At 39.2% G+C, this 26,405-nt stretch overlaps 1 long non-coding RNA gene across 1 annotated transcript in view; it reads left to right on the top strand.

Annotated features, from left to right (window-relative positions):
• LOC131479907 (uncharacterized) overlaps positions 1 to 25,595 on the top strand; it is a 187,563-nt gene extending 161,968 nt beyond the window's left edge. The window contains exon 3 of the long non-coding RNA XR_009245158.1: positions 25,513 to 25,595. This is a non-coding gene — a long non-coding RNA (uncharacterized LOC131479907). The remainder of the gene's footprint in view (positions 1 to 25,512) is intronic.
• Positions 25,596 to 26,405: the final 810 nt, after the last annotated feature.

Here is a 26,405-nt window from a genome sequence, read left to right as displayed (position 1 = left end):
TCAATTTCTTCAAATAGTAGCAAACACATCCATGTCTTCATTACCTGGAAGTTTCTAAAGAGTCACATGATCATGGAGCAATCACATTTGCACAGTGAAAGGGAAATTCGCCATTTCTTGTCATCATCAAAATCATTATGGTTTGATTTATCTTCCAATTAATTCCTGAGAGAATGCTTTGCCTGTATTGTGACTTTATAGTGGTTATAGATTGTGTGTTGAAGAAAAAAAAGCAAGGCTTCTATGTCCTGAGATACTTGTCTCCCAGGCTTCACTGCTTTCTGCAATTATTCTTCCATTATAGAACCATGTTTTTCTTATAAAGAATCTTATCCAACAAGATGAAAATTCCTCTTTTGGGAATAACCACTGAGACTGTTGTTTTTATCAGCTAAGAGCCTATTACTAATTATGACAGACTGGGTGGCTTAAATGGTAAAATGTAAACTTTTATTTCCCTAGTTTAGATGGTCTGTAGTTAAAATATAGGGTGCCAGTAGGTTTGGTGCCTGGTGACATAGAGGTCATTGTCGCCGCCACCACCCAGCAGCGGCAACACTAAAAACGCCAGGTCAAACTTTTGAGGGTCCAGGAAAAGCTGGCAACCGGACCTCTCACTGTCAAAAGTGTCTGCGTTTAAGAACTTCTCTCCACTGCGCCTGTACTCATTGGTCTAAGCTTTCCTACCCGCTTCTTCTACCACCCTTCCTCCCGCTTTCTGCCACCCTTCTTCCCACATTCTTCCCGTACTCTCTGCTTCTTTTCCCAGTCTCCTCGTCACCCCCCAGTCTCCTTGTCGCTCCCTAGTTGTCTCTGCTCGCCCCCCAGTCTTCTTCTGTCCATCCGTCCCAGTCGTGCCCTGTCTTCCATCTTCGTCCGTCCGTCCGTCTTTTACCGGCTACTTTTATATCGTTCTCCACCAATCACTTCTCCCTGCGGGTCACTTGGTGCTATCTGATAGGCCAGCAATCGCAGCGGGGGAACTAGCCTATCCTGTTTCCCTGCTGGCGAGAAAGATCCCACCTCCTGGCCCTCGGCCAGCTGCCATCTTGTGACCAGCTAACACACACGTGAGGTCAGCTGCTCCCCACAGGTCATGCTTAGTTTTCAGATATTGCCTTCTCACTATGTTTTTTTCCATATTAGAATTTGACTCTCCTGCTGCTGCTTATTAGGACTCCAATCTTATATCACGAGGGCTTCACTTTCATGAGCTAATCAACTCTCAAATGCCCAACTTCTTCCCCTCTCCCACCACCCCAATCACTTAATACCATCATGTTCAGAGTTAGAATTATAACACATGAATTTCTGGAGGGTAGGCGTATGCAAACTTCCAGTTCATGAAAACCGTTATGACTTTAAGCTCCAATGTTTTCCATTTGATCACAGCATAAAAAGCAGGAATCTAAATATTGCCAAATCTTAGATTTAGAAGTTTTAATAATGAAGTGGTTCCAAACTGAATGCCTTGAAAGGTAGATCATAGCATAGGGCCATGATGGGTTAGGCGACATTGTGAAGTCAAGACTTGGAAGAAGATGTGTGGTATTGTGAGGAGAGACAGAATATTAGCAAGTTAGGATAACTTAGAAAAAGTACACTTATTTTTCATTTGTAATCTGTTCTGCCTGTTGTACAGAAACATCTTGTGAAGAATTTCAAGGGTGGAGGTTAGGACTGCTTTTACAGGAATAGCCATTAAGTTTCCTTCCCACTAGTCCAATATCAGCCGACAATTACTAAAAAGAACCAGACAACTGCAGTGTTCTTACCATCGATATGATTCTACTGTCACAAACATAATCATTTTTAGTGACACATTAAGACAAGCACCCACATCAGAATTACTTTTTGAAAAATCTTTTTTTCCTAGCTGAAATCATTAGGATATCATTCAAAACTGCATTTTCTTGCAAAATACAGTCACTTTATTCTACCTACAAGTGTATGCGGCATCATTACTGATAAAACAAATAAAAAAATCAGTTTCAAAGCAGCTACATTTTATGTGCAACACACACACCTGCTACTTGAAACTCAGCTCACAATCAACTTGATAAGTCAATCCATTTTCATTTTGTCCTCATTTCCTAGGTAACTAGAGCATCCATCCAAACACTTGCCAAAGGATAATTGTTAAAAATGTAATATGTACTCACAGTCTTTTTTCTTCTAACATAAACTTAGTAGAAAAGCATAGAAATATCCATGCAGTACTTTAAATCACAGTAACACAGGTTTTTGTTTGATTGTGAGAGAGCTTGAGGGAAACCATACTACAGAACGCAACATAATTATATTTCAGTCTGTTATGATCTATCAGGAATGAAAGCAGCACCACCTGCTGTGTCTATTATGTATTTAATGTGAATAACAAGCATCCCGCTGCTGGTTATGAAAACAAATTGTAAGGCATTTGACATTATACTTATAACCCATCCCATGTTTCATGGCTCTGAGAAAGATACAACTGAGAGCAAGTACATGGGGATAAGCCTTTTGATGTGAGTACAAGACTTTGGCCTCAAAGAAAATAATTTTTTTCTGCCTGAAGTATTTTTAAAAAGGCATTATGTAAACTATAATTATGAAACAGTATTAATGGCACAGTCTGGAGATCAAAACGTTTCTGCAGTTGCAAAAACCATTAAATTTTACCTTACCTGAATCTTCCTGTTGTGTAAAGTCATGAGGAAAATAGAGCATTTGGTATTTTCTAGAAATAATTCAAATTCAGGGCTAGTGTTTCAGGGCAGTGAGTAAAGCCTTTGTGATGGCGGCATCACCAAAGGGCCCAGGTTTGTGTTCTGACTGGCCCCTTCTGATCCAACTCCCTGCTAACACCCTGGGGAAACCAATAGAAGATGGGTTAAGTGCTTGGATCCCTGTCAACCACATGGGGCACTGGATGAAATTCCATCATTCAACTTGAAGTTATTATGGACAGCTGGAAGCAAACCAGCAGATGAAAGCTATCTCTCTCTGTTTATGTGTGTGTGTCTGTCTCTTCCTCTCTCTATAAAACTCATACTTTCAAATTTGTACATAAACAAAGAAACAAATCTTTAAAACAAATAACTCACATTTAGGAAGTCATGAATCCCTTTTTGTGTGGATACTGTCTGATATTTAAATTTCATTAACCATGTAAGGCTTCCAGTTCACCAGGGACTACTCTGTGTACCTGGACTCTGATAACAGGTTTATTGGTCATTCTTTCGTGTGGAAAGTTTTTACCCTCACTAAGTAAAGGTTCAACCATGGAGGAAAAATTATGATGGCTGAATATCTGTTGAATTTGAGAAAAAGAAGAATCTAGAAATAAAGTAGTGTGAATTTTAAGTCTATGACTTTCTGTGTTATAAATATTACTTAGCTGGAATATTATGAGCGATTATGAAATCATTTAAGATTATGGTTCTGGATATCAGAATAAGATGGAGGCATAGATCAGACCAAGAAGCTTTGTCAGGGAAGCTGGCTTGGCTCTTTGGGTCCTTCTGAGAGGCCTTGAAGAAGCCACTGATTTATGTTTCAACCTGACTTTTTAAAAGATTTATTTATTTTTGTTGAAAAGGCAGAGAGAAGGAGATGCAAAAAGATGCTCTGTCTGCCTGCTCACTCCAAAAGTGGCTGCAATCTGAAGCCATGATCTAGGAACTTCTTTCAGGTCTCCCACATGGGTGCAGGGTCCCAAGGCTTTAAGCCTTCCCTGACTGATTTCCCATGCCTCAGGCAGGGGGTTGGATGGGAAGTGGAGCATCCAGGACACAAACTGGAGCCCATATGGGATCTCAGAGCATGTGCAAGGTGATGACTTTAGCCACTAGGGTGACATGTTGGGCCCTACCTCACTTTTCAAATGAGCACTGTTGATAAAGAAGACTTTCACTGTAATATAGGGAAAAACCCACAGTGAGAATCACTGTAAATTCTGTATCTTAAGAGATTATAATGCTTTCCTATGAACTATATCTTTTTGCTTTACATGGAAAATGAGTTTGCCTTTAGCTAATGTGCTATAGGTAGCATGAGTCACTGATATTTCTGTACACTGTGTTCTAACATTTCCAGTGCAGGTTTACATTCATTACAGTTTCTATCCAACAGATATCAGTTAGATATATCAGCATAAGTAATGAAGTATCAGATAGTAATATAACAGATATTTTATAGTTTTGGTGTTCTTGAATCAGATTTTTTTAAAAATGCATTTATTTATTTTAAACACAGGGTCACAGAGAGAGAGGAAGGGAGGGAGAGAGAGCTTCCATCCTCCGGTTCTCTCCCCAGATGATCTCAGTGGCCCTGGGTTGGGCCAGGCTGAAGCCAAGATCCAGGTGTTTTGTCCAGGTCTGGAGAAGAGGCAGGTATGTGAGTGGCAGGGGTCCAAGCACTTGGGCCATTTTTTGGCTGCTTTTCCCTGGCCATTACTAGCAAATTGGATCAGAAGTAAAGCAGTTGGGGCACAAACCAGTGGCCACATTATACGAGCCTCACAAGTGATGGCTTTACCTACCATTCCACCATAATGGCCTTAAGAATTACATTGTTAAATAATACTAAATAACAAAGTCATCTCTTGTGCAGCTGGACTTTGTCTTCACTGTCACAACAACTTTAATTATTTCTGACTATCTTCACTTCAGTGGTTTGCTCCTTTCATTTTTAGAGTCTTATGGAAAGACACTGGATTGAGTAGGATATGGTTTTGTGCCTGTGACTTAACTGATTGAATATTAGGAAAAGGAATACATTCCTTCAAATTCTGAAGTCATGCATGAAGCATTGAATTTCATTTTCTTATCCGAATATTCAAATAGGATCAAAGTATTCAGTATACTGAGTTCTTAGTAACTGTTGACTTTCGACTAATATTTATTTCAACTTCAGTGATCACTTGATTCTTTCAACCATATGTGTTATACTTCCACTGAATCGAATTGCTTGATATTCCCTGCGTATATTATGTGACTGAGTGATCATTCCTCATCAGTTTGTTTTCTCTGCAAAAGCACTTTTTGCCCATGGTTATATAAATGCTCTTGAGTGGCTAACTTAAATGCTCTAATATTATATATACATACATATATACATATCACACACATATGTAAAAATTTTCCTGCCATTCCAGCCATAAATAATCCTTTTTATAACATCAAATGAAAGTTCATGTAAATTGCAGATGATGTAGTTTACAGTGTGTTAGTGTATTACATTTGGAAGGGGAGGTGACAGTAATGATATTAAACCAAGAGAGAAATAATAAATGTTTCCTTCTCAGAAATCTACAGTTTATGTTAAATTGCAGTTAGAGTAGGAAGTTCTAGTGTTCTACTGGACAGTAGGGTAACCACCTATAAGGACAATATACTTTGTGTATCTTAAATGAAAACATAATTTGAATATTTTCACGAGAAACATTTGAAGGGATTATTTTATCATTATTTGAATATGTATATGCATATCATTTGACTAATTAAATGTGTATTAAAAGATTACATGTGGGAGTTGGAAGTATGGTTTTGTAGGTTAAACCTCTGCCTGACGTGCGGGCTTACCAGTTTGAGTCTCAGCTACTCCACTTCTAATTTGGCTCCATAATATTGTGCCTAGGAAAGCAACAGAAGCTGGCCCAAGTCCTGCACCCATGTGGGAGACCCAGGCTCCTGGCTTTGCCAGCCCAGCTCGAGCCACTGGGACCACTTGGGGAGTGAGCAACTAGATGGACAGTTTCTCTGTCTCTCCTTTCTTTGTAAATTTGCCTTTCAAATGATAAATAAATAAATAAATAAATAAATAACATGGTACCCCACTAGTATGCACAACCAATAAAAAATTAAAAACGATAAGAAATCTGAATCTACCTTAATTCCGTTCTGAGTGAACATTGTTGATGAATGTACCCTTGCTTTCTTGTTGTGTCAGCACAGCTTGAGGGGATGCAACCTGTCTGATTATTTTAGAATCTTATGCAGAATACTGTGCAGTGGATTATCAGCAGTTCATTCTATTAAAGGAGGCACTGCTTAGACAGGAAACATTCTGTGCTAAGTGACATGCTATGTGTGTGTGAAGAGCTCAGTGGGGACACAAGGAGATGGGAGAAAATGGAGTCCAGTGAATCTGGGATTGGAATGGGGAGTGGATTGTTGCCAAGTCCACAAGGCAGTACAGGAACTGAATGCTTATAGATTTTGCTTTTCATATGAGGAAGGGCTTTTAAATAATAAAGCTCCACAACAAAGGCTACATATCTCAGGAGTTTTTGAATTATGAACTTGTTTCTATGTTTTGTGGAATCTGTGGAGGATATTCACATACTTTACGATGAGATCTCAAAGGAACTTGAAAAATCTGAGATTATGTGACTCCCACCATAAAATCCTAGGGGAATATAAGGATTAAAAATATTTTTGTTAGCCAAGAGCATATTACTTTGAAGACAAATTTAAAAACATTTCTCTAGGAAGCTAATATTTTATATGAAAGAAAAATATGAAAAATACAATTGAGACCATTAACAGAAATATCAAAGCAACTTTGAATTTGTTATTTATCTTTGATTTGAATATGAACCATGAAACTAGTAATTTTACTTATCCTGAAGAAAATGGAAGGTTCAATTCATCCCCCATATAAACTCATATTAGTGATTTGCATAGATAGATGTAATAATCAAAAGTATAATCTTGACTCACTCCTGAAAATTTTTTGCTTTGTTTAGTGTGGTCTCTTACATTCAGAAACCTGCGTGGAGACAGCCAGGGCCTTTGCGGCTTCCTCTCCTTCCCACCTTTAGTTCTATTTATTTATTTGAGAAAGAGAGAAAAAGAGAGAGAGAGATATCTCATTTCCTGACTCACTCCCCCAAGGTTCACAGTCACCAGGCCAGGAACTACAACTGGATTGCAGGAACTCCTATTTTTGGACCATTATCTTCTTACCAGTTGCTGTGGTGGGAAGATGGATATCATGCGGAAGCTGAAGTCTATTCTAAGCACTCCACTGTGGAATGTGGATCCCCAAACGGTAGTCTAACCCACAATACCAGAATTCCTACCTTGTTATCTCTACTTCTGGAAACATGAGGGTAATGCAAAAAAAATGTTTGCAAGAAAAGATCATCTATCAGTAGTTACTGACGTGCAGATACCAATGTCCTCCCGGCTTGACAGATATTCTAAAAAACAGCTCTTATGTTACATTGCTGACGATGTAGGTTGTAGGGCTTTGTGGATTTTTCCCTCGACTGGTAAATGTCATACACACTTTTTATTAAAAACGTTTTAAATTATTTATGAAAGAATGATAGTAAAAGTGGGCTCCCATCTGCAAACTCCCTAGTTGATATTCCTGCAACAACTGGGGCAGGGCTGGGGCCAGAGTTTGGAGCCCCGGATGCAACTCAGGTGACAAGAACTCTACGACTTGAGTCACTACTGTTTTCTCCCAAAATGTGCGTTAGCAACAAGCAAGAAGCTGGAGTTAGGTATGCCAATATAAGATGTAAGCATTTTTAAAAATATTTACTTTTATTGGAAAAGCAGAACAGATTTACTGAGAGTAGGAGAAACAGAGAAAGGTTGTTCATCTGCTGATTCACAACCCATGTGGCCTCAATGGCCAGAGCCGGACTGATCTGAAGCCAGGAGCCAGGAGCTTTATCCACGTCTTCCACGTGGGTCCAGGGCCCCAGGGTTTGGCCTAGCCTCATGCATTTTTCCAGGCTGTAAGCAGGGATGGGAAGCGGAGCAGCCAGAACACAAATGAATGTGCCCAAATGGGATTCCAGTGCTTCCAAGATGAGGATTTAACCATTGAGCCATTGCTCCAGGCCCAAGATGAAAGCATTTTAAAGAATTTGGCTGAATGTCTGCTTTTCAGTTAATGTTTTTTCAAATGGATGGTCAATTCTTACTTTGACCACATCAATAAACAGGCACCAACCTGTCTTATAGTCTTTAGGAAGCTTATTATATCATACTCAAGGTGAGGAGAGATACAGTTCTTGTTCTCCTTATAGGAGATGGGGGAAGGAACAGGTATGTATCTATTTCTAGTTTTTATTTTTTTCCCAAAGAAACTCTCTCAGATACTCAGTTTCAACTTCTTAATGTGACTCCTAAAATAAGAATTGCAACACTGAATTTGACCATCTTCTTTCCAAATACAGCTACAATTCGATGGTCTAGTAATCCATTTATAAATAAGACAGTACTACATATTTCTGTGTAGGGACCTTGGAATCATAATTGAGACTCAGTACTGTTTTTACCATGTTAGGTCTTTGGATCATTCTGAACCAGCCAGAAAGGTGAGACTCACAATATATAGAAGAATGTCCTAAACTTTTTCCTTGGCTTACGGAACTATTGGAGCATGCTTGTCTCTGTCATCTGTGATTTCCTGAGTCCTTTATGAATGTTGGTGACTAAGTTGCTTAACTGGATCAGATAACTAATTAGCTACTTAATGCTCCCCCAGTTTGTGTGTCTTATTCCAGTAAGTCACTTTTTAACTGCACTTTAGCATTGGTATTGTACAAATAAGGGAAATACATCAGTTCTTTCTTTTCTGTGAACTTTTAAATCCCCCCTGGGGAATGATAAAATGTTCACTTGATTTTCCATTAAACGTTTCTCCCTGTTGCATGTACAAAGGGCTTCCTTTAGCTTCCCCACATCAATAATAAATTAGTAAAGAGTTCTCATGGGCAACAGGGGAAATTGTGACTCAGTTCACAACAGTATTATAAATATTCATATAAATTAAAAAAAAAATAACAAGGTGGAAGTTCAAATCCAACTTTGCTCCCAGAACAGCCCTTTTTGTTTTTCCTCTTAGTTTCAACTTTCCACATTGAACTTCCTGAAAAACAGACTGTAATTTGATCCTAAATTAGTTTTGTGCACTATACTTTGTGTTTTAGCTTTTAGGCAAAAGAAATGAGCCGATAATCTTCATCATCATCATTATTATCCACTGTGTGACAGAGATTGTGTTGTATCTTGGTTTGATCACATGTTATGTGATACAGACAATGTCCTGATTTGGTCAGATACAGAACAAGAGGCTATTTGCAAGTTATGACATGGCCATCCTCGGATATGGGAGTAGGTGAGAGAGACAAAATCTGAAATCAGGGGCCATGGAACAAAGGCATCGTAAGGTAGGCAAGATAAAAGAGAGACAGAGAGAGAGAGAGAGAGAAAGGGAAGGAAAGGGAAGGACTTAAGAGGAGGAAAGGAAGAGAGTGGAGGGGAGAGGAAAAGTAAGGAGGTGAAACCTCAATGAGTTTAGATTTTCTGATTTTAAAGCCAGAGAAAGCTTTCAATTAATGGAGGCAGAATGTTTAACAATGAGGGTCACTTACTTGAAGAAATTTTGATATGATGATGACAACATGCCAGGTTTGTTTTATTGTCATGATGCCTACATGTGATCTTTTCTCTGGGTGTATTTAAAGACCTCCTGAGGCTCTTGGCAAATGGTCCCTAAGCATAGCCTTTTTGTTTTAAACACAGTGTAATGATGTGTCTCATTTGCCAGTTCAAGCCATAATGGCTTATTCAGATCTATCATGCTAAGGATTGCTCAGGGACTGTTAAATAGATATGTATCTGTGTAGCCAGCAAATACATTTAGTCCTTCTGCTACACTGCACTGCAATCCTTAAAAAAATACACCTACATTAGGATGGGAGAGAATTCACAGCATTTATTGGTCATAAACTCTTTTAGAAACTTTTCCTATGTTTTGGTTATTACAATCCATTTCTTTGTAAAATGAAAAGCAAGATGAAGTTAACAATTACAAAGTAATTCACCTTTAAATAAATTAGACAAATTAGATGGCTATAATAAGTTTCAATGAGTATAATGATAAAGCATCAATATGTGAGTCTACATACTTGTTTCTGGGCCTGCCAAATTATGTAAATTAAATGATAGAAACTTAATGATGACATGTAGATATATATTCTTAGTTAAAAATCATATCTGTGTGGTGGACATTATGGCACAGATGGTTAAGCTGATGCTTGCAAAACTCACTTCTCATTTGCCTTTTTTTTTTTTTAGGCTTGAGATTTTTCTTTTTTTTTACTATTTTTTTTTATTGTATTTTTGTTGACAATCTTTACATAGTTAATTACGGTAAAAAAAAAGGTTCAGGGGGTATAGGGAAGTGGGTAATAGTATTATGTCCATATTGTTTCCATCATGTATCTGAGATAAAGGGGGATATTGACGGAGAAGCCCCACCCAGTTTCCCACCCACCCCAAGTCCCGGATGTGGGGCATGCTCTGAGATTCTTGCTCAAATGGTTTTAATAGTTCTCCAGTTATGAATCGCTGCCAGTTTCACTAGATGAGGTTGTCCACTGATTGACACAGTCCATCATAGAGTCTTCATTTGCCCAGTATTTCGCTGCCAACATATAGCTGAGGTGGTTGATTGACTTGCTCCGTCCTCTGTCTTTTCTTGGCTAGGATTCTGAGTCCAGCAGTTTGATTGGGGAGATCTCCAAAGAAACTTTGAGGTATTCCCAGATCAGATTCTTGTATGTTCTAGCAAGCACAGGGCCCGGCACAGTCCATCACCCCAATCAGCTGGTGGTTTCAATTGCTGGGTTGTTTCTGTTTTCAGTCCTGACTTCCACTGGAACCAATGGGTGTTGCAGTCCAGCCTGGTTCTGCGCAGCGCATACTCGGCCCTTGCATCAAACAGTGAGAGCTGCAGCCTAGTCGGGGAGACCCACAATAACCCCCACCAGGCCCGCCCACTACCCTGGTTTGCCAGTATGTATAGCAGACTAGTCCAGTCTGTCCCACATCCTATTTGGCTCTTGTACTTGTCAGTGGGTATTAAAGCTTAGTTCCATCTAACCAACTCAACTATACAGCCCTCACGGATGTTGTTGAGTGCCTCTCTGTCTAGCCACCCCAGCCCCCGTCTTAGTTTTCATGCCCTCCCGTGGGAGTAGTGACCCAAGAGGGGGGAACCCACTATTTCCCTCCCAGGTCTGTCTCAGTCACAGTTTATGCACTCTTCGGGTGGTTCTGTGATTTGACTTGACAGAATTAGTCCCCAGTGCCAGCTTCTGCCAGTTGATGCTGTGGCTAAGCCCAAACATCCCTCACCCACTCTAATTTATGCTTGTACCAGCAGGAATAATCCGCCTAGCCTGGCTTTTCCCTGATCTAGTCCACGTGCAGCGCACAGGTGTTGCAGCCTTGCTTAGTCTGGTCTGTCCCCATCCCAGCCCAAGCTCTCCAGTGGGAGTAGCTGTCCAGCGAGGGGACCAGCTCCTTAATCCCCCCCGCCGGCTCTGTCCCTCCCTTCCTGGATCTCGCGAGTGCTGGTTGGGTGCTGCAGTCAAATCCAGTACAGGCAACCTCACCCTAGCGTTCAGTAGTGCGCACTGGTTTTGTTGCGACCAGTCCCGGCTCGACCCACAATCTGTTCTGGTGTTCGGATTTACCAGTGTATGACATGGACTGATTCAGCCTGGTCTGCCCCTGTTGGTCACTCTGTCTTACAAAGAATCTTCAGAAATTTGTCTTTGCAGGCAACTACTAAAGCCAGAACAGCAATGCCTCCTAAGTTAAGGAATTCTTGTACTAAAAGATGTCAAGAGGACCTTGGTTTTAATTTTCTTCTATCTTATTGTTATGTTAACCTTGTTATGATCTTTATATTTTATAGATATTTTTTTAATTTGAAAAACATTTGGTTTTAATTTTAAAACTTTTGTCTTGTGCTAGCTTTGAGTAGATTACAATGAGACATACTGACCAGTGGCTTAGAATTAGTGCTCTTTGAATATGTTGTAGATATTTCAACCCTCAAGTTAACAGACTTTCACTTTGATTCCCGCTCAGCAATCAGTCCCCTCTGAATCTCATTATCTCATGGGGAGGGTGGGGAAACATGTCATTCTTGCACACTTGTCTGTTTACTGAGACAATGGTAATATGATTTGATGAGCAGAGAAGCCTGTTGGAGATCATCTAAGATGGTTTTAAGATGAGTATAATCTTTTTCTTTAGGAAGAGAGTGCTGTTAAACTGAAGAGTCTTGGGGTTACCTCCATTACCTTCTGTGGCTCCTCATGCTTCTCTATCTGAACGTCAGCAGGAGAATTGCTGCTCTGTTCATACCAACCAAATCCATAGCAAGAATGTTTTCCACTTCAATTAAGCGCTTGTGATATAGTCTAGCATACCGTAAGACTTCAGAAAAGTATGATGCTGTGTCAAATGGTTTATGGAAAAAATGTGTGATTCTGGTGCAATTTTTCTTAGATACATGTGCAATTTTGTCATAATATACATCATCTTTGAACTTTGAAGTCTTGTGTGATTTTGAAAGTATTTCAGATTTAAATAAATACATACTTTAATATATATTTTTCCTGGGCTGTTTCATGTACTCATGTATAGTAACAATCTAGAATATATTGTTTAAAATTAAAGCCAGTATTGATTATTTCCTAAGCAGTAGACTGACCGTTGGGAATTTTATATGTATTTCCTCATTTGATAATACACTTTAATTAAAATAATAATATACAGAAGGGATGTCAATTAGTCTGTATGTAAGTGCAGAGGCAAAATTATCTGCGGAGGATTACACATTTAATGAGTAAAAGTGTCTTATTTATTTGCCTCTATTAGAAAATAATAAAAGTGCTAAAATTTCAATAACAAAATCTAGTAAAGCAACTAGTGTTCTTAGACAAGGGAAGCTAGTAACAATTCTACTCTTTTCATACATTTGAAGTGCTTCGAGGAGACATTTGGTTATATATTTAAGTACTCTTAGTATACCATGGATTCTGTAACACTCTCATGCAATCACAAATAACATGTAAATTGGTTTCTGAAAGAAAGCAAGCTATAGTCTCTACTCCCTCAGTAGTGTTAACAGCCTAAATTAATATATGTATATTAACATAAGATGCCTATATTACTTTAAATCTTCCCCTAGCTTTAAAAAATGACCCATCAGTTACAGTAGAAATATTCTTGGTAAAAAAGCACAATAACATGTATAATATTCCTACTGATGTGCCTGTAATAAATATAATAAATATCATGGCTTTTAGGAAATAAAGCAAGCAATTATCTAAATTTGTTGAAAAGACGTTAATAGGGACGATTGAATTTTTATAGGTTTGGTTTAGAACTCACTTACATAACTAAATGCAGCCACTCCATGCAAATACTACTTTCTCTCTCAAAGTCTTAACATTTTAATTATTACACATACACACACATGTGTGTATGTATTTATAGTCTAATTAGTTTTATATATTGTGTATATATAGTCTATTTATAGTGTGTACTATAAATACATATACACATATATGTGTGTATTTATAGTCTTCAGTTTTGATGTCATAGCTTTGTATTATAGGAGAGGGAGAGAAAATTAGTGAGTTACCATTGACTAGTTCACCACCAAAGTGCTCATAACAGTCAGGATTAGACCAAGAAAGTTAGAATTACCAGTTAGAAACTCAGTCTGAATCTCCTATATGGGTGGCAGTGACTCAAGTTCACCTCCTGCTTCCTAGGGTATCCATTAGCATGAAACAGGAATTGGGAGCAAAGCTGGAACTCAAACTCAGCCATTCCTATATGTGATGTAGGTATCCCAAGTGACTTTGTTTGGTCAAATGCTCAAATGAAGTCATGTATTTTAACAATGCAAAATGAGATTCATGATCTCCCTGCAACAATTTTTTTTTTACAATAGAAAAGAAAATATATTTTTATATAAATATGTACCTATTTAAAAAACTAACTTATTTCCTATGAAAGAGTGAGTGAGACAGAGAGAGATTTGATTTCATCGACTGGTTCGCTTCCCAGATGGTCACACCATCCAGGGCTAGGCCAGATCAAAATCCAAAGCTTTGTTTGAGTCTGCCATGTTGCGTTCATCAGCACAAATGTTTCATCCACTTTCTGCTCTTCCCAGGCACAGTCAGAGGGAGCAAGACCAGAAGTGGAGCAGCCAGAACCTGACCTGACGCTGTGATGCTGGCATTTCAGGTAGCAGCTGTAGGCCTAAATTCTGGCTGTTCACACCGATCCAGTTCCCTGGTAATGGACCTTGGAAAACACAGGGTCGTAGACCAAGCACTGGGCCCTTGTACCCATTTGATGCATCTAGAAAAAAGCTACTGCGTTTGGGCTGTCCCAGTCACAGGCTTTGTAACCATTTGGAGAATAAACCAGTACCTGGAAGATTTCTCTTTCTCTCTCCCTCATCTCTCTCTCCTTCTCTCTCTCTTGCCTCATAAATTTCCCTCTTCAAGTAAAGCAAGTGTCTTTACAAACTGAGTTTGAATTGAAACTGTCTAAGTTTGGATTTGTGGTGTCACGTAAGTGGCACCATCTTGGCCTCCTTGCCGCATTACACCTGAAATTAACTGCAAAATAGAACAATAGTTATTTAGGTGTTGAGTAAGCGCAGTTAAAAAATACAGTGTCTGGCTCCTGTATAGCATCATTCCTTCTTTATCCTGGAGAATGTATTCGTACATTAATCTATAAGAAAAAATGTTGGAAATAATCCAAAACCTCTGCTAGATGCAGCCTGCTCTATTTTTTTTTAATTAATTATTTTGCATTATGTGACAGTTTCATTAGCTCTGGGAATCCCCTGACCCCTCCCCCCACCCCTCCCCCCTGGTGGATTCCTCCACCTTGATGCAGTATTACAGTTCAAATTCAATCAAGATTCTTTCCTTGCAAACGTATACCAAGCTACTTATTGTCCAGATGGGTTGAACAGTTTCTTGGGGAGACCCTTTCTGGTCCGAAGTTAGAGCTGGTAGAATATGATCCCAGTCAATTAAAAGTCCCAATATAACATCAGCAGCAATTTGCAACATTATGGAATTGACATGGTTTTGAGTAACCAGTATGTTATAAAAAAAAAAAAGCAAGTTCTTAACCACAACCTATGATTAGCTCATTGACATTTCAATTTTAGTTTATATACAGGACCGGCTGCTATATACCTTAAGATGGCTATAAGGTACCATTCAGCTGTCTCGTGTCTATTTCATTTTAGTATTTAGCCATTTGTTGTGTTGAAGTATAATTTTGCTGATCTTGGCAGATTTTAGGATAATCTAGACGGGCTTGTAACTCTAACAAGATATTTGTCGACAATTAAGGTGCAGAACATTTTTTTGGGGGGGGTGTGCAGGGAAATCCTCAACACCATGGTGAGGAGTGACTAATCTTTGTGTTCCACCCAGCGAGGCATGAGCCAATCCACATCAGCTTTTTCCTGTCAGATTCCAAGCTCTACTTTTTGTTGTTTGTCTATTTATTTTAGGATTTTTTTAGTTTGTATGATTGATTGTTTGCTATGAGGGGTTTTCGGGGTGATACCGATGGTCATTGCGAGGGAGGGCGGGGGTCCAGAGGTAGAGCTAGGCTCGGACCAGAGAGAGCTCTCCTCCCTGGTCCCGAAGGACGTTTATTGTTCTTCTGTTTCTGCGGACCGCTCAGGGCTTCTGGTTGTCTTTCCGATGACGTTGGTTTCTGCACGGTAGTGCTTGGACTTCTTCCATCCCCTGTGGAAGCTCCGGTAGGGGGTGGGTGACATCAGAGTACTCGGCGTCTGAGGGCATCCAATTCCCTGTGGCCTCCTTGGCAGTTGGGATATAGTCCTTGTTGCTCGTGTTAATAGTTTGTGGTGAAGGTCTGGGAGTCTTCATGGTTGGGATCCAAATTTCCTCCGTACCACCTGCTCCACTCTGGAGTGCCCCCTGCTCCACGCACTTGATGTAGAGCTTGAAATCTGACAGGAAAGAGCTGGCGTGGATTGGCTCATGCCTCGCTGGGTGGGACACAAAGATTAGTCACTCCTCACCATGGTGTTGAGGATTTCCCTGCACACCCCCCCCAAAAAAAATGTTCTACACCTTAAATGTCGACAAATATCTTGTTATAGTTACAAGCCAGTCTAGATTATCCTAAAATCTGCCAAGATCAGCAAAATTATACTTCAACACAACAAATGGCTAAATACTAAAATGAAATAGACACGAGACAGCTGAATGGTACCTTATAGCCATCTTAAGGTATATAGCAGCCGGTCCTGTATATAAACTAAATTGAAATGTCAATGAGCTAATCATAGGTTGTGGTTAGGACTTGGTTTTTTTTTTTTTTTTTTTTTTTTTGTAACATACTGGTTACTCAAAACCATGTCAATTCCATAATATTGCAAATTGCTGTTGATGTTATATTGGGACTCTTAATTGACTGGAATCATATTCTACCAGCTCTGACTTCGGACCAGAAATGGTCTCCCCAAGAAACTGTTCAAACCATCTGGACAATAAGTAGCTGGACTCTATGCTTGGTATACGTTTGCAAGGAAAGAATCTTGATTGAATTTGAACTGTAATACTGCATCAAGGTGGAGGAGTGGGTGGGGAGGGGGAGGAGTCAGGTAATTCCAAGAGCTAATGAAACTGTCACATAATGCAAAATAATTAATAATAAAAAAAAAGAGGTTGTCAGGATCGCACCCGATTCCCCCCTCATGTATTGGTATAGTAGTTTTACCATGGTTTAGTGCCGCTTTGAGTCTGTTGTTTATGAATTACCAGATTTGATCTTGATAGGCTATATTGTGCTTTTTCCTCACTCTTTTTATGGTCCTGAAAGACTTCCCTGCACTCCCTCCCCATTAGCATTAACATAGCATATTGAGGGTATAGTAGGTTTTACAGTTTTTCGATGTATTACTTAAGTATTCTGACATTAATTGTTGGTTTATAGATTATATCGCTTTATCTTATTGCATTGGATACAGGTTGTTAGAGATTGCACTAATATTACAATATACAGGTACTATCTTCCAGGTTGTCATCTTTTCATCTCAGATTAAGGCGAACATGTGGTATTTAACCTTTTGGGATTGGTTCATTTCTCTTAGCATGATAGATTCCAGTCGGGCCCATTTGACCACAAAGAACTGCATTTCGTTTTTTTTAATAGCTGAGTAGTATTCCATAGAGTAGATGAACCATAGCTTTCTTATCCAGTCTTCTATTGATGGGCATTTTGGCTGCTTCCAGGTTTTTGCGATTGTAGATTGTGCTGCTATGAACATAGGCGTGCACGTTGGTTTCTTGTGTAGGAGATGTTTTGGATATATCCCTAGGAGTGCTATTGCTGGATCATACGGTATGTTGATTTTCAGTTGTTTGAGTATTCACCAAACTGATTCCCATAGATGCTGTACAAGTCTGCAGTCCCACCAGCAGTGGTTAAGGGTTCCCTTTTCCCCACATCCTCGCCAGCAAGTGTTGGTGGTATTATGTATGTGTGCCATCCTTACTGGAGTTAGGTGGTACCTCATTGTTGTCTTCATTTGGATTTCCCTTATTGCCAGGGAAATTGAGCATTTTTTCATATGCTTGTTTGCCATTTGGGTTTGTTCTTTTGTGAAATGTCTTCCCATTTCCCGTGCCCATTTCTTGAGCAGTTTGTTTGTTCTGGTGTTTTGGTTTCTCTGTAGCTCTTTGTATATTCTGGAGATCAGCCCTCTATCTCCTATGTAGTGTGCAAAGATCTCCCATTCTGTAGGTTGTTTTTTTACTTTGTTGAATGTTTCTCTAGCTGTACAGAAGCTTCTTAGTTTGATGAGGTCCCAATTGTTTATTTTGGTCTCGAGTTCTACTGCTTTTGGAGTCTTTTTTAGGAAGTCAGGGCCTACTCCTAAGTGTTGCAGTGTGTTTCCAACATTTTCTTCCAAAAGTTTGAAGGTTTCTGGATGTAGGTTTAGGTCTATTATCCATTTAAATTCGATCTTAGTGTATGGTGAGAGATGTGGGTCTATCTTTTTGTTTCTACAGGCTATCAACCAGTTATCCCAACAGCATTTATTGAACAGACCTTCCCATTTGCTTGGATTGTTGTCTGTCTTTTTGTCAAAGATTATTTGGCTGTATCTGTGTGGGTTTCCATCTGTTGTTTCTATTCTGTTCCACTGATCTTCCTCTCTATCTTTGTGCCAGTACCAGGCTGTTTTGATAACCACTGCCCTATAGTATGTCCATAGGTCCGGTACTGTGATTCCCCCTGTTAAGTTCCTGTTCTTCAGAGTGGTTCTGGCTATTCGTGGTTTTTTTGTGTTTCCAGATGAATCTGTGTATCATTTTTTCCAGTTCGATGAAGAATGTTTTGGGCAATTTGATTAGGATTGCATTGAATGTATATATTGCATTTGGTAATATAGACATTTTGATGATATTAATTTTGCCTATCCAGGAGCATGGGGTGTTGTTCCATGTTTTGAGGTCTTGTTCTATTTGTTTTTTGAGTGTTTTGTAATTTTCTTCATAAAGGTCTTCTACGCTTTTGGTTAAATTTATTCCCAGATATTTGATGCTTTTCTCTATTATTTTGAATGGTTGCTTGTTGGTTAGATTTTCTTCCATCTTGTGGCCGTTTGCATACACTATGGCTGTTGATTTTTGTTCATTTATCTTGTATCCTGCCACTCTGCGAAATTCTCGTATGAGTTCTAGGAGTCTTTGTATTGAGTTTTTTGGTTCTTCTATGTAAAGAACCATGTCGTTTGCGAATAGTGAAAGCTTGACTTCTTCATTTCCAATTTGGATTCCTTTGTTTTTTTGGCTTTTCTTATGGCTTCTGCAAGTACCTCTAGGACTATATTGAATAGCAGTGGTGTTATGGGAAGCCTTGTCTTGTTCCAGATCTCAGTGGGAAGGGATCCAATTTTTCTCCATTTAGTATGATGCTGGCATTGGGTTTTTCATATATTGCTTTGATTATATTGTGGATTGTTCCTTCTATCCCCACCCTGGTTAGGGTTTTTAACAGGAAGTGGTGTTGAATTTTGTCGAAGGCTTTTTCTGCATCTATTGATACTATGATATGGTTTTTGTTTTTCAGTTTTTGGATGTGATGTATCGCATTTATGGATTTCCTTATGTTGAACCATCCCTGCGTTCCCTGGATGAAACCTACTTGGTCTGGATGGATGATCTGTCTGATTTTTTTTGTATTCTATTGGCTAGGATTTTGTTGAGAATCTTAGCATCAATGTTCATCAGGGAGATCTGTCTGTAGTTTTCCTTCTCTTTTAATTCTCTATATGGTTTTGGGATTAAAGTGATATTGGCTTCATAGAATGAGTTTGGAAGAGTTGCTTCCTTTTCTATTGTTTTGAAGAGCTTGTAACTGATTGGGGTTAGCGCTGGTTGGAATGTTTTGTAGAATTCTGCAGTAAAACCATCTGGGCCTGGGCTTTTCTTTGTTGGGAGCTCTTTAATCACCGATTCTATTTCTGATTCGGTAATGGGTTTATTCAGGTCTTCTGTTGCTTCTGGGGTGAGTTTTGGTAAGTGGTGGGAGTCTAGGAATCTTTCCATTTCCAAGTGGTTATCGGATTTGGTGGTGTATAATTCTTTGTAATAATTTCTAATTATTTCCTTAATGGTAGTAGTGTCTGTTGTTATGTTGCCTTTTTCATCTTTGATGCTGCTAATTCTTGCTTTGTCTTGTTTGTTCTTTGTCAATCGGGCCAGTGGGGTATCTATTTTGTTTATCCTCTCAAAGAACCAGCTTTTTGATTCATTTATTTTCTGAATGGTTTTTTAAATTTCTTTCTGATTTAGTTCTTGTCTTGTTTTGATAATTTCTTGTTTCCTCTTTTTTGTGGGGTCCTTCTGCTGTTGCTTTTCCAGTTCCTGGAGGTGTGTGCTTAATTCCTGCATTTGTTGCCTTTCTTGGGCTTTGACGTGTGCGCTAATTGCAATAAACTTACCACGTAACACTGCTTTGGCAGTGTCCCATAAGTTTTGGACTTTTATATCTGGGTTTTCGTTGGTTTCCATAAATTTTTTGATCTCGTCTTTAATTTCTTCTCTGACCCATTGTTCGTTTAATAGCATATTGTTCAGCCTCCAGGAGTTTACGTGTTTCTTGGGACATTTTGAGTTGTTGATTTCCAGTTTCACTCCGTGATGGTCTGAGAAGGTATATGGTATGATTCTGATATTTTTGTAGTTAGTTAAACTTGCTTTGTGTCCTATTATGTGGTCTATCCTGGAGAAGGTGCCATGCACTGCTGAGAAGAAGGTGTAGTCTGTGGCCTTAGGATGAAATATTCTATAGATGTCTACTAGGTCCAGTTGTTCTATTGTGTGTGTGAGTTCTGTGGCTTCTCTGTTGAGCTTTTGCTGCGTTGATCTATCTATTGGTGTTAGTGGGGTATTCAGATCTCCCAGAATTATCGTATGTTCATCTATGTCTCCCTTTAAGTCCAAAAGTAGTTGTTTCACGTAGTTGGGTGCATCCGGGCTAGGAGCATAAATGTTAAGAATGGCGATTGGTTCTTGTTGGATCCTCCCTTTCAAGAAAATGTACCGCCATTCCCTGTCCTTTTCGATGTTCGTTACTTTGAAGTCCATATCATCTGAGAATAGGACTGCCATACCAGCCTTTTTTTTCTCATCTATTGGCGTGGGATATTTGTTTCCACCCTTTCACTTTTAGTTTCTTGGCGTTTCTTCTGGTTAGATGTGTTTCTTGCAAGCAGCATATAGTTGGGTCCTGATTTTTAACCCAGTCTGCTAATCAGTGCCTTTTGAGTGATGAATTTAAGCCATTTGTGTTGAGGGTTAATATTAAGAAATTATAATTTTGCCGTGCAATATGCCTGTGTTTTTGAGGTTGTTGGTAATTGATTGTCGTTTCTGTGGATGGATTTTATTGAGATCTCCCAGACTGCCATCCTTGCTTATGGCTTGCTTCCTTTTTCTCTGGGAGTAGCGCATTTCTAAGGAGATTTTGTAGAGTTGGTTTTGTGTTGGCATATTCTTCTAATTTCTCTTTGCTGTGGAAGTATCTAGTTTCGTTGTCATATACAAATGAAATCTTTGCTGGGTAGAGTATTCTTGGTTGACAGTTGTTCTCTTTCAGTACTTGAAAGATTTTGTTCCACTCCCTTCTTGCCTGGAGCGTCTGTTCTGAGAAGTCGGCAGTGATTCTGATGGTCCTGCCCCTAAATGTAAGCTTCTCTTTGGTTCATGTTAACCTTAGGATTCTTTCTTTGTATTCATTGGAGGGTAACTTGATTACCAAGTGTCTTGGGGAGGATTGTTTTGGGTCAACTCTGTGGGGAGTTCTCTGGCCTTCCTGAATTTGGATTGGGTTCATGTTCCAGGTATTTTGGAAGTTCTCCTGCATAATTTCCTCAAGTACTGGTTGTATGCCTATCTCTCTTTCCACTCCTTCTGGGAGCCCCATGATTCTGATATTTGATTTCTTGATGTTGTTGTTCATCTCCTGGATCGTCTTGGTCGCCTTGTGTAGTTGTGACTCTAGTTGGTTAATAATCTGCCTGCTTTCATTCTGGGAGTCTTCCAAGTCAGATATCCTGTCTTCTGCTGCTGTAATTCTGTTGGCTAAGATCTCAACTTTGTGTTTCAAGTCTAGGATCTCATTTTTGAGTAATTTTGTTTCTGTGATTATGTGGTTTTTGAAATCTTTGAGCTCGTCCCATCGATTTTCATTGTCTCTGAAGAGTTTTATAATTATTTTTCTGAACTCCTTATCAGAGACGTCTTCAATTTTTTCATCTGTAATCTCTGCGATTGACCCAGCTTTATGGTGGCTTTTTGGGGTGGCGCTAGCTGTTTCTACTTCACTAATTCTCTTATTTCGTCCCATACTTGTGGCCCAAGGTGTTGCTGGATTCTCACCCTTGACCTCTGTTGCCACCTAGTGGGTGGCCTGAGGTCTTGCTGGCCTAGGTTTTTGTTTTCCTTCTGGACCAGGGAGGTTTTGTTTTTTTGTTTCCCTTCTGGGTTTCAGGTTTCAGCGCCGCAGGTTTCAGTGCCTAGGCGCCAGGGTCTCCTTACTTGGGTTTTTTTGTTGTTGTTGTTGTTGTTTTTGTTGTTGTTGTTGTTGTTTTGTTTGGCTTGGCTTGGTTTGGTTTGGTTTGGTTTGGTTTGCTTTGTTTTTTTGTCTGAGGCACGGGATCTGGTGGACCCCGCTCCACCTCCTCTTTCCCCCAGACTGGGTTGGCCCAGAATTTAGATTAGCTGTGATGCTGGGGATTTCACCCTGGCTGTCGCAGCTGCTGGCTACTGCACTTCAGGGTCCTAGCACCCTCCCGGTACCGTGGCGTTTCGTTATGGGGGAGTGAGTGTTAGGTAGCCGTTCCTGTCTTTACCTGGGTCCCGCCAAGGTTATTAATATCACCACCAGTGCTAGAGGTTTCAGCACTCCTGCAGCTTCTAGCCGCCACTGGAGTAGCTTTGTGCAACGATTTCCTAAAGTTGCCTGTATATCCTCCGGTTCAAATTCCCGCTGGCCTTTCCCCTGCTGGGTTCATAACTCACCCTTTTCAAGCCGACAAGTCGAGCCGCCTGAGCCGCCGAGCGCTGCCTTGGGTTTTTTGTTGTTGTTTTTGGTTGGTTCTCCAGATTGCGTGGATCTTGTTGATTCAGCAGTGTCCTGGGAGGTTCGCACACCTGCTTATACTATTTTTAACTATACTTTCTCCTTCTTCTGGCTCTTTTTGGCCCTCTCTCTCTGCCTTCCCCCTTACATCATCCCTCCATGGTCGGCCATTTTTTCCCCTCTCCCTGCAACAATGTTTGAGTAAATGAGATAATTAGTTATACAAACTATATATACACTATCTATTATTTTTTACTTGTGTGAGGTTATCATACAATCGATATGGAAAATCAGATGTTAAAATCAGCCAGATCCAGTTTTACAAATAGCAGTTGCCAGGCACTCTCTGAATTTAGCACAGTCTATTTATTCTGAGTAGATGACAGCAGGTATCTTTTGCAGTTACATAAAATGAAAGCTGACACAGATGAGGGCACCATTTTGGTAATGAAGGATCCACTTCTAAGGGGTAAGGTTAGTAATGAGCTGGGACACTGGAACCAGACTCCGGTTTCTAACTTGGGCTTTCCCATTTTCCTGCTGCATGACTTGAACTAGGGAAATCGTTTTTCACTCTGATGCCTCAAATTTTTCTTTGTGAACCATGAATAATAATACCCAACTCACATAGTTGGCACAACCTTATAAAAGATATGTTTTTGCAATACTTTATGTTTGGAACACTGTAGAATCAATGGGTGTTGCTTAATAAAAGGTTTAAGTTACCACCTAAGTGGTAGAAAATGTTCAAAGCTGATTCGAAACGATGTAATTTATGGATTTCTCTGTATTATAAAAGACATATCAAAGATTCATGCTAAATTTGTCTGGAAGTAATACTAGCTTCAGGAGGGGTCAGATGACCAGAATCCTTACATCATATGCTTCTTTGATGAAATATACATATGATTCATGTGAAATCATGTCCCATCTCACTGAATCACCACTCAAAAAACTTGAATGTTGATGTCCTCATTTTTAAATGCTGCGCTGCATTTATAGCTGCTGGTATCCACACATAGCCTCCTCTTCACATCCATGCCTGTACCCCAGGTAGGACTCAACAGAGTCCTTCTCACGGACTGCTGATGTCACTTCAGTGGCTTGTGTGTTATGAATCTCCCTCACTGGAGCACTGAGGCCCAAACAGTTCAAAAGGGGAGAACTCAGTTGTAGCCATTCTTTTTTTTTTTCCTAAGGATTTATTTATTTTTATTGGAAAGGCAGATATACAGAGAGGAGGCAAGACAGAAAGGAAGATCTTCCGTCCGATGGTTCACTTCCCAAGTGACCGCAATTCCTGACTTTGAGCCAATCCAAAGTCAGGAACCAGGAGCTCTTCTGGGTCTCCCACATGGGTGCAGGGTCCCAAGGAATTGGGCCATCCTTGACTGCTTTCCCAGGCCACAAGCAGAGAGCTGGATGGGAAGCAGGGCCGCAGGTATTAGAACTGGCGCCCTTATGGAATCCTGGCACGTGCAAGGCGAGGACCTTAACCACTACGTTATCGTCCTGGGCCCAATTGTAGCCATTCTTTTACTTGAAGTTAGTTAGTGTAAATGATAAAAGTTTTACTTTTGTTTTATGTTTTACTAATATTTTATGTGTTATAAGCTTAGTAGACAAATGAGGAGAAGATTTTGTGTCACAATGGGAAGATCACCCATAGACCAGCTCAGCAAGGGTTATCTCTCCATCTCCTTAAGAGATTTCATGCTCTGTTGATTTGTGCGGGTACTTAAAATTTCAATACCAGGAAACTGGTGGCAGAATTATAATGCTGCCTTCTGCCCACTCTGTCACCCTTTTGCAATTTGGCAGCCTACTGATTCACTTAGGCAGCCTTACTGCCTCAGCTTGACACTTTAGAAGTGGCCATCACCTAACAATTCTTGCCTGAATGTTATAGGAGTAACAGTGAGACTATAAGCAAATAACAGATTTTTTTCTTTCTAATCTGAGGTTAAGTAACATCCTTAAGCATAAACAGTTTGTGTTGATAAAAAGAAACAGAAAAAACATTTAGGAGAATTCCAGCAGATATATATATATATATATATATATATATATATATGCTTGCAAAGAATATTAATTAAACTTCAATAAAAATAAATTTGTAAAAAAGGTGAAAATCTAGTCAAATACATACTTAGGGTTAATGTAATTCAGAAGAATGTTCATCTAGACATTGGCTAAGGGTTCATTGTACATCTTTGCTAAGATGACAGGCTGGTATTTGAACAAATTTTCATAAACATGTTGAATTCTAATCTGTAACTATTACATCTTCAAGTTGTGAGTAGGTGAATAAACAGCAATTTATGTTTCAAAGTATTTCATTAAAATATTGGTATTTGTTGATTGCAGTTTCTTATAAACTGTTAAAGGCACTTTGTAGTCTTAAGAGAACTGGGAACTCCTTAAGTTGAACTGCTGTTTGTTCTCTTTAGAGCAAGAGACAGAAAATAAATGAACCATGTATTTGAGGTTAAACTTACAAAAGAAACTTCCAGGAAAATTATTCCATTTATAAACGAAGATGTAGTAGGGGGTGGGCATTTGGCCTGCTGGTTAAGATGCCAGTTGGGGTGACTGTGTCCCATATTGGAGTGCTTGAGTTCGATACTTGGCTTAACTCCTGACTTTATCTTATTGTTAATGCAGATTCTAGGATGTGTTGTGATGGCTGGAGTGATTGGGTCCTTCCTACTCGTCTGGGAGGCTTGGATGATTTCTTGGCTCTAAGGTTGCTAGCATTTGGATAATGAATCAATGGATGCTCTCTCTCTCTTCCTTTCAAATAAAATATGCTGGTGTAAAATTAGATTCAAGTACAGTGTTTAAACTGCAGAGTTTCTGTTTTCCATATACAGGTTGTATCGTTGTACATACTGTGGATTTGTATCAGTTGAAGTGAAATTCTCATATAAGCCTCTAGCTTTTGAAAACTCATCAGGAAAAGGATAGTAGAATATTTTCTTCAGATTTTAATGTAAAGAAAATAATGGGAACATCTTTTGCTGTATTTACGTAGGTCATTTGTCTTGAAGAAAAACAAAAACAACGAAGATAACAAGCATGAAAAGTTACTGTCCCAGTGAAAGATGCCTGCCAAAGGTAATATAAAATTGTGTCGGAAACATTTTCTGTATCTTTCGTTTGGTGTAGATTCATTTACACCTTTGCCCTCTCTTGCTTCTTCTCCTTTTTCTGTATTGAGGTCTAACTTATACACCAGATGTACACTTTTAATGTGGCATTAGTTATACAAACACAGCTCATATAACAAGTGCACACATTTGTACTAAGTATACCAAACACACAATATTAATGAGTTTGGATATATGCATACCATCATCACAGTCAAGGATTATCTTTTCAAATAATTTCCAATAATTCCTTTGTATTCTTATATATACATATGTTTGTGTTTTTTATAAAAATACTTAACTCTCATTGACTTAGGTATAATGTTGTATAGTAGATGTCTAGAACACGTTCAGACTTTATAACACACTCTGAACTCATGGAGAATGACTGTGCAGGATTGCCTGTTTTGGATATCTCATATAAATAGTCTCACGTGATACTTGTCCTTCTGTGACTGATTTGTTTCTCCTATTCTCCAGGCTTATTTAAGGTATACTTTAAAAAGCAATGATTTCTTCTTTGCAAGCTGCAATCATTGGCAAATTGTGTTTTTCTAAGTCATAAAATTTTCCTTGCCTAAATTGTTTCAATTTCTGTAATGATGGGGATTGCCAAGTCATATTTTATGTTACTTTATTTTCATACTGGTTCCAGATAAATGGCATTAAATTAGTCTCATCGGGTCACATTTTTGTTTTTAAGATTTACTTTATTTTTATTGGAAAGTCTGATATACAGAGAGGAGGAGAGAGAGAGAGTGGAAGATCTTCTGTCCAT

The sequence above is a fragment of the Ochotona princeps genome, chromosome 3 (assembly GCF_030435755.1).
Source record: "Ochotona princeps isolate mOchPri1 chromosome 3, mOchPri1.hap1, whole genome shotgun sequence".
NCBI lineage: Eukaryota > Metazoa > Chordata > Mammalia > Lagomorpha > Ochotonidae > Ochotona > Ochotona princeps.
This window is presented reverse-complemented; position numbering and strand designations above follow the sequence as displayed.